This window comes from Protopterus annectens, chromosome 1.part2 (assembly GCF_019279795.1).
Source record: "Protopterus annectens isolate FY-2018-M chromosome 1.part2, PAN1.0, whole genome shotgun sequence".
NCBI classification, from domain to species: domain Eukaryota; kingdom Metazoa; phylum Chordata; order Ceratodontiformes; family Protopteridae; genus Protopterus; species Protopterus annectens.
In genome coordinates, this window is record NC_056727.1 from 88754065 (window position 1) to 88766472 (window position 12408).

A 12408-nucleotide genomic window follows, 5' to 3' on the forward strand; every position below is an offset into this window, starting at 1 on the left:
CAAATGAAGTACAACTGCTCAGATGGAACGTTATGGTGAGTACATAACTTTTTTTTTTTCCAAATGTTAGTCAAACAATCCACTTATGCTGTACTGATGAGGCCATAAGAAGGCTGAAACATGCATGTCCACAGCTAGTGGGATTTCTCTCTATTGGCCTGAATTTGTTCATAACAGACTTAAAAAGAAAAAAAAAGTCATGGGCTTTCAGAAATGCCATCTAGCTGAAACACCTGATGTCTTTAAGGGGTCATTTGCATATATCCCACGTTACCTCTAATACAAGAGGTTTCAAGGAATCCCACAGTGAAAAATCTAGTTTGGTTGGGTTTTTCTTTTAGTTTTTACTGATTGATCTGTCTGAGCTGGGAAATGCACAAAATGGCTCTAAGTATTTCTTTTTGTTTGTTTTGCTCTTATCTGCACTTGATTTGCACTGTTCTGATGCACAGATAGCATAGACTAGATTCAGACTTGCTGAATCTAGCCTGTTGATGCACTTGAGCAATAAACCAGCCATGTCACATTAAGAAGGACTCCCCTGCACTGTTGTGGTAGAAGAATTTGGATCCAGTCTTGTCTGAGCTGGGGCTTGCTGGAGGAAGGTTCATTGTATACTTTCCTATTGGTAGATTAGCTGAAGTGTTCACTTTCTCCTGTGTTTAATCCTCATATTTGTACCCAAGTAACTGGAGCTGCTGTACATCTGACATCCTTTGCCAGAGGTCTAGAGTCTTCCTGCTTTAATCCAAGGAAAAAATGTGAAAATAAGTATATGTTGTAATTCTTCTTCACTTTTTGAACTGTATTTTATCGAATTGCTGCATAATTTTTTTTAATACTGTTTGTGACTGCTTCATTCTCTGCACTTCATTTGCACTGTTCTGACATTGTAACATTAACAGAACATGCTGGAAAGACAGATAAATCTCCCAGAGATTGCCGCTTCTCTGGAATAAACTTCCATTTCACGTAAAACAAAGCTCTTCACTGACCCTATTCAAACGCAACCTGGACAAATGGATGTGAGACCACAAATTCACCCCGGGGGTGGCACCCATGTCCCTCATAGACATTGGTAGTCTGTGTTTATAATAGACTCGCTCTGCAAATTACGTCCACCTAACCAAAGACAATTCAGGCAACTCTAACATGGCTAGGCTTATAAGGGCTCTACGGCCACTAACTTAGTAACCTCTTATGAACTTGTAGAGACTTGGAATGGGCTGAAAAAAAAGCAAGTGGGTGGAAGGTGTAGACAAAGTGATATAGGAGAAACTGAGCAATATGCAAAGATGGAACATCTTTAAAGAGGAGTTAAAAAATCCAGAAGACATATAAGCTGTACTGGTTAGGAAAAAAGAGTTTAGTGTTAAGTTAGGATGTAGGAACTTTAGAAGAGGAAAAGAGGACTACAAGCTGTACAAGGAAGGGAATTAGAGTTAAAATGGGAAAACAGATTAGATGAGACATGAACAACTCAAAAGGTGCCATAAAAATGTTATGATAATTCTCCGAAGCAGCAAAAGATGCTAGCATGCAGGTTAATACAGCAGTTAATCAAGTGTTTTCAAGATGAAATGCCCCAGAATGAGGTTGGGGGATCATAAAGGACAGAAATGAGATAGCAATACCCAGTTATTTTTCTTGTGTGCAGTTATAGAAAGAAATGTAAAACTGTGCAGCAAAAATAGAATTTTTATTTTAGAACAATTAGATATGCCAAATATAACACACATGAAAATGAAGACCTAATGCACCCTATGCCACTAGGTGGGTAGAAGAGCATATACAAATGCAGACTCCAGGAAAGGTACCAGGTAGTGATCCCGGTGGAACTTTGGAAAGAGTTTAAACAAAAAAAATTGGAATGAAATAGCATTAAGTGTTTAATAGAATTCTGTAATCCTGGGTCATTAAAAAGATCATTACTTGTACTGGCGAGAGTGAGTTTTTAGCTGGGAATGTTAATGGACCCTCTTTGAAAAAGAAAACCATTGCATACAAATGCCGTTTGAGTGCTGTCCCCCTCCCCCCGCACACCTTTCATGAGATGCTATGTTGACAGAGACAATTACACAGAAAATGTCTGTCTTCAAAAAAAAAAAAAAAAAAAAAAAATTGGGAATAATGTGTGCGCCAGAGTGTGAGCAGAGTTCTTCCTTTAACACCTATAATAAATCTGAAGAATTTAAGCAGAAGGAAATAAGTTTAGAGTAGGGGTGGGCAATTAATTTTCCCAAGGGGTCACATGAGAGACTGGACCAATAGGCTGAACACAATTCTGCTCCACATTTTTATCTATTTATAAAAAGCAGTAAATTGTATAGTTTTGATTAGCTGCTACTGGTAGATGTTACGATTAGGCAATGAAAATGTGAAACGGACATAGTAAAAACACCAACATTACATCACTATTTAATCAACGTTCTCAAAATCAATTTTAAAAATGTGCATGTTTTTGCAGTATTTCAAAGAGCAGCATTAAATTAACTTTATATAAATAAGTAATAAGTGCTATTGCAATTTTTTGTAGCCCAATTGCTTCATTTGCTGTTTTTCAGATGTCCTTCAAGGATGCATCTGCAGTCCTTACAAATGGGTTGTCCTGTCGTCAGGCAGCCCTTCGGTCGGCCGGATTCCAAAGTCTGGGTCTGGCCTCGGCTGGTGTCGCACTTCACCCGACGTCATAGCTGCAGTTATTCGGGTATAAAGGCATCAGCCGACGCCATTTTCCTAAGTCTTTCTTGCCGTGTGGCGCCCGAAGCAGAAGCTGTTCGCAAGTGCCGGTCGGTCAGAACCAGAGATTACTACTACCGAAGACTTCTAAAAAGCTAAGTACCCCGTTGGGGACTCTTTCTTGCCTCAGCCGATGTCAGAAAAAGTGAATAACTGTTTAACTTGTGGGAAACAAATACCTCATAAAGATTTCCACTCTTACTGCTTACCTTGTTTAGGCCCAGACCAGGACGTAGCAGCTTGTCTAGCCTGTGCTTCTTTTAACCGACGGACGCTTAGACGTCGGTCGGAATTTGCTGAGGAGTTTTTCGGCTCCGATTTTGCTTACATTATGCCGTCGGATCCTCTGACTACGCAAATATCTAAAAAGCGCAAGGAAAAGGACCGACACTCGCGGTCTGCGGTTTCGGCCGAAACCGCGGTTAGGCCAACCGCGAGTGTCTCTGTTTCGGCTGAAACCGAGCAAGCGGTTCTTCCTTCAGCCGAAAACTTACCTCCTACCGAGAACTCTTCCAACCTCGTGGAATCGGCTTCTGAAATCACTCCTGCTCTTGCAGTTTCTCAGGAATTATCTGACACTATCCCCTTGGATATCTCTACCCCTGCACGTGGAGCTGCTAGGCCACCTGCATCCATGTCCATTAAGGCTTTTGCCAGGGCTAAAGCAGCTAAAACTACTAAATCTGTGCCTGCTAAGACCCCCTCTCACAGGCCTAGCTCTAGTTCACAAATGCTTAGTCTAGCAGAGGATCTCATTTCTTTAATCCGGGGATCCCAATCTCACCCAGACAGGGCCTCTCACCCTCCTCCAGAGAAGAGGCCTAGAGCAGAGCCCCCTGAGCCAGTTTCTACAGATGATTCCTCTGACGATTCAGATAATACAAACTCTCCAGAGGCTTCTTTCTCCCCTTATGAAGACTCTGATGCTGAAGAGTCCATTCCTTCTGCCTCTCCGCCTGAGGAATTTTCCTTTGGGGAAACCTTACATGCTATGAGGGAACATTTTCAGTGGCAGGGCCAGGATTTTTCAGACTCTAGAAAGAGGCTTAGAACTTTTCTGCATTTACCACAACATAGGCCTTTAGCCATACCTTCAGTTCTCTCTGTTGTAGATGATGAATTTAATGATGCTTGTACTGCTCCTGATTCACTACCTCCAGCCCCTGCTAAGCCCGATAGGTACTACAGGGTCCCGGACACACATCACCATTTGTATAAGGCTCCTTTTGCAGATCCCGAGACTATCTCCCAGGGTCCTAAGGCTGTAGCAGCTACCTCTGCCAAAAATCCCCTCCCCTCTGAAAGGGAATCCAGGTCCTTAGAGAGATGGGGTAAAAAAGTTTACACTTCTGCTACTCTTTCAGCTAGAGCATTGAACTGTCAATTCCACATGATCCAGTATCAAGAATTTATGCTAGACCAGTTAACCAAAAAGCTGTCCACGGATGAACCATTAGACAAAAAATCTGTTCAGGAAATGCCCAGAGAGACAGGAATAGGTGTTCAAGAGGCAGAAGTCAATCCAGGGGTGCCTACAGGGGACGCCAGTGGCAGGGTAACAACCAGCGAGGTGCAGCCACAGACACAGCCACCACCACTACTACAGGACAATCACAGTGACTTGGCTCTAGCACCGCCTACCAGGGAACAACTAGAAGCACCCTTGGGCGGGAAGCTAGCTTTATTTTCAGTAAACTGGCATTACATCACAAGAGACAAGTGGATTTTGCAGACAATAGACCAAGGTTACAGGTTTCACTTCCATACTCTACCAGGGAAGAGAGGAATGCCAAACCTACCTCCAAATCAAAAGGCAGAAGCTCTAAAACAAATACCTCAATTATTAAGAATGAGAGCTGTGGAAAAGGTACCATCTATGGAGCAAGGACAGGGATTTTACTCCAGACTCTTCCTGGTACCAAGAAAAGAAAGCAAATGGAGACCTATTCTCGACCTGTCAGTTTTAAACACATTCCTCATTGTTCCAAAATTCAAAATGCTGACCCTACAGCAGCTTCTTCCCATGCTGGGCAAGGAGTCTTGGCTGGTAACTCTAGATCTCAAGGAGGCATACCTGCACGTCCCCATACGACCAAATTGCAGAAGATACCTCAGATTTCTTGCAGGATCAGAGCATTATCAATTCTCAGCATTGCCCTTTGGCTTATCTACTGCACCCAGAGTGTTCACGAAATGCCTGGCATCAGTAATTACTCATTGCAGGCTTCAGGGAATCCAAATCTACCCTTACCTGGACAACTGCCTGATACAAGCAGACAACAAAAACAAGTTAGCAGAAGACTTCAAAAGGGTAATTTACCTACTACAAGCCCTGGGATACACAGTCAATATAACAAAGTCAAGGCTGATACCATCCCAAAGGATGACCTTCTTGGGTGCAGAGCTGGACACATCGAAACAAATGGCATTCCTAACAGTAGAAAAACAGGAGGAACTCCCTCTATACTTCTTGGCATTAACAAAGTAGAGCCATCTAACAGCAAGAAAAGTCCTGCAAGCCTTTGGTTTCATGGCATCCTGCATAATATTGGTTCCACATGCCAGACTGCATATGAGAAAGTTAGTGGTACCTAAGGAATTTATGGTCTCAGCACAAGCACAGCCTAGAAACCCAAATTCCAATAATTCCATGCCTGAAGCAAGAATTCCAATGGTGGGCTCAGGCCTGTCAATCAAACAAAGGATTGCCCTTCCACAACACTCAACCAAGCCAAACCATCACCACGGACGCCTCAGACCTCGGTTGGGGGGCCCACATGCTGGACAAGTGCATACAAGGTTTATGGACTCAAGACCAGCTGCACCTACACATAAATCAAAAGGAAATGCTGGCAGTAAAACTGGCAATTCAGACATTCAGACCATTTCTTCGACAAGGTCAACTGTTGATAAGGACAGACAACACCACAGTTATGTGGTACATCAACAAACAGGGAGGCACACATTCGTACCCTCTATGCCGGATGGCAATGGACCTCTGGAATGTGGCCCTGAGTTACAACATTCAGTTACAAGCAATTTTTTTACCAGGAAAAGAAAACATTCTAGCAGACATACTAAGCAGGACTACCATGGATGCCCACGAATGGATGCTGCATCCGGACATCTTCAAAACCATTACAAGAAAATGGGGACTCCCACAAATAGACTTATTTGCATCCCCACGCAATCACCAACTAAAGAAATTCTGCACAAGGACATACCACCCACTTGCTTGAAAGGTGGACTCCCTATCTTTCAGTTGGAAAAACCTGACAGCATATGCATTCCCACCACTTCCTTTGATGCACAAGGTGCTATTGAAGATCAAAGAGGACCGTCCAAGGATCATTCTGATAGCTCCAGACTGGCCAAGACAACATTGGTAGCCATTACTGAGGATCATGTCTCGGGAACAAATATGGCCCCTACCCCTTGTTCCCTTGCTGTTAACGCAGAACAACTACAACACCCTGCATCCAAACCTGAAAACACTGCAGCTAACTGCCTGGAACATTGCATAAGAACAAATAACCCAAATTTATCCCAAAGGGTTAAAGACATTATCTTGGAGGCTCGCAGACCCTCAACAAGGAAAAATTATTCAGCAAAATGGAAAAGATATTCCATTTGGAGTAATGCAAAAGGAGAGAATGTGTCACTGGTAAACATAGCCAACATCCTGGAATACTTGGCAGAGCTCTTCCACAAAGGCCTGTCCTATTCTTCCATTAAGATTCATGCATCAGCTATTTCAGCAGAATACGATTTGGATCCTCCAGTCTTCTCACATCCTCTGCTCAGGCAGTTTCTGAGAGGAATTAAAAATGTAAAACCACCTAGGAAGCCACCATTGCCAGCATGGGACTTGAACTTTGTACTAGAAAAATTGACACTCCCTCCTTTTGAACCAGCAGCAACAGCAGAATTACAATACTTATCATGGAAAACTGCTTTCCTACTGACAATCACTTCATCAAGAAGGGTATCTGAGCTACAGGCATTAATGGCAGTACAGCCCTTCCTGATCTTCCATCAAGATAGTGTCCATGAGAACAAATCCCACTTTTATGCCTAAGGTGGTCTCCAAAGTATCCTTGAATCAGGCTATCCACCTACCTACATTCTTCCCCAACCCTCAGAACAGGGGAGAAAGACTGTTGCATACCTTGGATGTGCATAGACAATTACGCTACTACCTGGACAGGACCAAGAGCAATAGAAAAACTGACCAGCTACTGGTAGCATATGCAACAGGAATGGAAGGAAAAGCAATTTCAAAACAGACAATCTCTAAGTGGATAGGAAATTGCATTAGATTTTGTTACTCCTACCATGGGAAGAAGACTCCAGAAAACCTCAGGCCTCACTCTACAAGGGCTACAGCCACTACCACAGCTTTTCTACGAGGAGTGGCTACCAAAGACATTTTAGAGGCTGCTACTTGGAGCTCCGTGCATACATTTGCCAAGCATTATAATTTACCTTTATACTCTAGATCCCGAGCAGGTTTTGCCACTGCTGTTTTGCAAGGGATCTTAACTACACCATAATTTCATTTCTCCTCCTCCCCCAGTTTGGCTATGGTATTCTACCCATTTGTAAGGACTGCAGATGCATCCTTGAAGGACATAGTACAGTTTTGTACCTACCATAAATGTAGACGTCCAATAGGAATGCATCTGCAGTCAGGATTATCCACCCTCCTTCCCCTCTGTGGTACTCCTAGGGTATTTGCCCATCTTGTAGCTAGCTGGGGGAATCTATTATGGTGTATTTGTTTGTATATATATGTACATACATGCTTAATTTTTGTTTGCTCTCTACTATTTGGAATCATTGGCATTTATCCAAATTTAGCCTTCCTAGAGGGCACCTGGCATCTGGGGCAAGAAACACTGAGGAAAATGGCGTCGGCTGATGCCTTTATACCCGAATAACTGCGGCTATAACGTCGGGTGAAGTGCGACACCAGCCGAGGCCAGACCCAGACTTTGGAATCCGGCCGACCGAAGGGCTGCCTGACGACAGGACAACCCATTTGTAAGGACTGCAGATGCATTCCTATCGGACATCTACATTTATGGTAGGTACAAAACTGTACTTTTTTTTTAGTCACTGAGAGAAATCTAGTCTGTTTTTGTTTTGAACAAGTGCACTGAAGTCAGGTTGAATGTCTGAGGTGGATATGCAAAGGACAGGTGAATGTTAGTGAGGGGGATCTATATCTGGATTTCTTAAAGTTCATCACTGAGAATGTTTGTTCACATATGTAGATAGAGCCAAAGAGGACCACCACCTTCTGAGCATGCTTCCTCATGTGTGGAAAGTTTTCATCTTTGAGAGAATAAAAATCCAGCAGTGATACTGATTTAGTGCTCTGCCTGTAATGTATCAGACTGCAGGTCATTGAGTTCGAGCTGAGCATCACTGGGTGCACTGTCCAAAATGCAAGTGAAGGGAGAAGAAACCATGTGCATTTCACCCTCAACTGTTTTGAAGTCTTCAGCTTGCCTTGTAAACTCACCATTCAGTGCTTCTAACATGGATGAGTTCCTGCAGAGATGACCTGATGGTGTGGCTTCTTTCAGTGTCGGCATGTGGGTGAGAATGTTGCTCTCCAAATGACTTCAAAGCAACTGCAATTTTCTCACGATAACCTACACCAGGCTGTACACTTCATGTGCAAAGAAGCCCTTGCCTTGCAGTTTGGTATTTAGTTAATTCATTAGTGCAGTCACATCATCAGCAAATGCAAGATCTGCCACCAGTTGGGATCTGAGAGATGTGGGGCATGCTTGCCTTTCTTCTCCCAAAACTTTTGAATCTCTGCTCTCATGTCTCATACACTTTTAAGGACTTTGCCCAGGCTGAGTCATCTGACAGCTGTGTGGTAGCCAATGTCACCACTTTCAGTTTCATACTCCTCCAAAAGTGCAGCAAGCTGTCTGTGATGCAATGCTTTTGCCCTGATGAAGTTAACTATATTAGTTACAATATCAATAAAGTGGGTCATTTTTAGCACAGACAGCACCCCCTTATGGATAATAAAATGCAAAAATACCAATTTCTGTTCTTGGGTAATTTTAGTCACTTTATCTTGCATCTGCTTCAAAAGTCCCACAGTTTTTCCTGTAAGATTTGGACAGCCATCAGTTGTAACACCTGACAGTTTGTCCCATTTCAGCCTCAGATTGTCCAAACATGCACTTATCTCCATGAACAAATCACTCTCCATCGTCCCTTTCATCAACCGCATTTCTGCCAGCTCAAAGTCTTTTGCTATCCCATGTACAAAAATGAGTATCTGGGCTGTGTCGTTGGATATCATCCAGAGCCAAGGAGAAAAAGTCAAAATTGTCCGCCTTTTTTGTAGCCGGAGCTCGGGATTTCATGCAATGTCCTTGATCCTTGTTAGGTTCGCCTGGAAAGGGGCACATTCTCAAATACTACTTTTTTCTCGGGGCATATTAGCACTGCAGCATCCACCAAACTTCTCATCAGAGAATGGCTTACTTCTTTTTGCAGTTTTGCGGGATATCACAAAACTGGTCTTGACTGCTCTAACCCTGGATGTGTAAAGCTTGGTAAAAAGTCCTTGTTGCTTTTCCAGCTTAGCTTGCAAAGCTTCAGAAGTCTTCGCCTGCTCTGCATCAGTCAAGTTGTTATATTTCTGTACATGTTTAGTCTCGTGATGGCATTTCAAACTAGTCCTTAAACACAGCAATCTGTTCTCCACAAACTAAGCACACGGCTTTACCTTTGACTTCAGTGAATAAATATAGTCAATGCCTTGTTAAAAACTGCACATTCTTTATCGGTCTTTTTTTTTAATGTGAGCTGAAATTTCTGAGGGCTAACAGCTGCTAAAATATTCCACACGTACTTTTAATCCGCTTTTATCCACTCAAGGTGTGCAGCCCTGTATATAATTATATTATGATTAATGTATAACTTAAAGTACACAAAAATTCCTTTAAAATAACAGTCCCTGGACTAAATCATAAGATGCATGCTGTACCAAAACATATGAAGTCTTTCTCTGCCCAATCAGAAGCCTTTTTAGAGAATTTTGGAGGTGATATATCCGGAGTGTGCCACCTTCCCTATCACCCAGTTGGGTATTTAGTGTGTCCATTGAGTGTGCATTTTGCTTTTGTAATATTTTTTTTTTTTATTTTGCTACTGCTAAAACCTGACCAATGACCAACAAACCCCTCGTACCTCCCATAACCCTGCCTATTTACTCCCCTCTCCCGCCCTTTTTTCCATTCTGGATGTAGTCTTCTGCCGATTTACTATGTTTTTCAGTAAAAAAAAAAAAAGCATAGTAAATTCGGCGACTTAAGAGACTCCAATAGTCTTTCTTTTTTGAAACAAAATACCCAACTTTTTACACAGTGTTTTCCAGACTACTGGAGAATCAATTTGATTGCAAAAGAGACCTGAAGACTGACCTTAAAATCTTTATCTACAGAAGTGAAAAATATTTAATGACCCATTAAATTGTTCTGTTTCAAAGGTTTTTGATTACATAAGCAATCATAGGTTACTAGGCTAATCCAAATGCGACTTGGCATAGTTTCTCTATCTCAGTATGTTTCTGCACAAGTCCCAGCCTTTCAATATTTAGCAACAGATCAATTCCTGAAGACCTTAAAGGATATGACAACCATAAAAGAGCTGCAATAACAAACTAGGAAAAAAGAAAAGAAGAAAATATTGATCATGTCCAAAAAGACATCAGAGGAGGTCCTAGCTCTTTAAAACTTGAACTACTTGAAATCATTATGGCAGTTAAGGTGTGATGCTCAGACTGCCAGGGCTTAATGACACTTGTTCTTTGATTTGTGTACTTAAGAGTTTAAATAGGTGATTTTTGTTAAATTATTATATAAAAAATTTTTTACACATTTTACTACTATTTAATTTCAAAGTACACAAAATGTAGTTTTTGTAATGTATTTTTAACATCTGGGTGTCATTTTATGTTCCAAAGTTATGACTTTAAAAATGATCATATGATGCAATGGCAGCTTGTCATGTGAATGCTTCTGGCAGAGATGATTGGTTAGGTGAAGTATTTATATTACCATTTTATTATTGCATGTTTATCTAAAGAAGTTTGAAATTTGTCAGACCAAAACGCTTATATTTTATTTTGCATTAAAGTGCAGTTGTTTGTTTCTGTTACCAGAAAAGACACAGCTCTCTGCTTTGGAATGTAAAATGTCATCTAACAGAAAATAGCTTTACTTTTTTAATTTCTCAGTCTTTTGGGTTTCTAATACCATGACTTTTCCTAAGTCAAAGTATGATTAAAGTTCATGAAATTAATATTGTTTCACTCTTTGATGTCAGCCAATAGTGCTCTTCACAGCACCTGCAAATGTGCCCAGTAATGATTCCTCCTACAATTCGTACGGAGTTGCATGGATTGGTAACTTATCTAAATACAGTGGTAGATTCTTTTTTATAAGACCTGTTGCTCCTACTACTGTTGGAACTGTCTGGGTATCTTTTTTTTCCACATTGCTGTAGTTTCTGCCTGCAAATCCTGGTATTTTATGACCGTCTCTCTCTCTACACAAGGCACTGCTACTTCTGTTTGAATTAACTGATGCACTTGGATGTAAAGTCCGTGTTTTGGAAGATTTTTTCTGTTGATGACTTCATTGAGAAGGATTTGAGAGTTAATGGTTTGTGACAGTCCTATTGCACTGCTTTTCATAATAAAGAAGTTGTGTCTTACCATAACGTTCCATCTGAGTTGTTGATCTTCTTCCAGCCTTCACTGATGGGTTCGGTACCCAGTCGGCCTTATACCAAGCTTGCGTGCACCAAAAACTCTCAAGTTAAGCTGCTACCCACATTGCCCTTTGCTCAGTTACCTGAGATCGAGTTTGCTTGCAACATATAGAGAAAGAATAAGCCAGAGGCCATCTCTGCGCAGAAACCCTAATACACCACAAAGATCCAGAAGATTCACCAGGAACCTTAGGAGAGTTCGGTGGGAGGGTGTGATGACTGGAAGATCAACAACTCGGATGGAACATTATGATAAGACATAATTTCTTTATCTGAAGTTGTTAATCTTCTTCCTATCCATCACTGATGGGACTGAGTCCCCAGCTACTTGGAGAACCTGGGTGGCCCTTAAGGAAGAACATTCCTGAGAACCATTGAGCCAAAGGCTGCTCTTCCCCTGGAGATCAGATCCAGTTTGTAATGTTTGATAAAAGTGTGGGGCTTAGCTCAAATGGCAGCTGTGCAAATATCATCCATGGAGGCCCTAGAGTGGAAGGCAACAGATGCTGCAATAGCCCTAGTTGAGTGAGCTTTGATTTGGCCTGACTTAGATCCCTCCGTAAGTGAATATGTGAAGGCGATGCAATCCCTGAGCCATTTAGACAAAGTAACTTTTGATACTTCACCTCCCACTCTAGGGCCAGCAAAGGAAATGTAAAGCTGGTCTGACTTGTGGAATGATTTAGTTCTGTCCAGATAAAAGCGTAATTGCCTATGAACATCCAAGGAATGTAGGCAGTATTCTCCATTGTTTGAATAATTTGGGAGAAACACAGGGAGCTCAATGGACTTGGCTAATGGATAAGTCTGAAACCACTTTAGGGAGGAAGGATGGGTTAGTTCGAAGTGATATTCTGTCCT

The 12408-nt window shown here is 41.8% G+C and overlaps 1 protein-coding gene across 1 annotated transcript in view; it reads left to right on the forward strand.

The window, feature by feature from the left end:
- PAPOLG (poly(A) polymerase gamma) overlaps positions 1–12408 on the forward strand; it is a gene marked incomplete in the record, with an annotated part of 1229485 nt that overhangs the window by 107185 nt on the left and 1109892 nt on the right.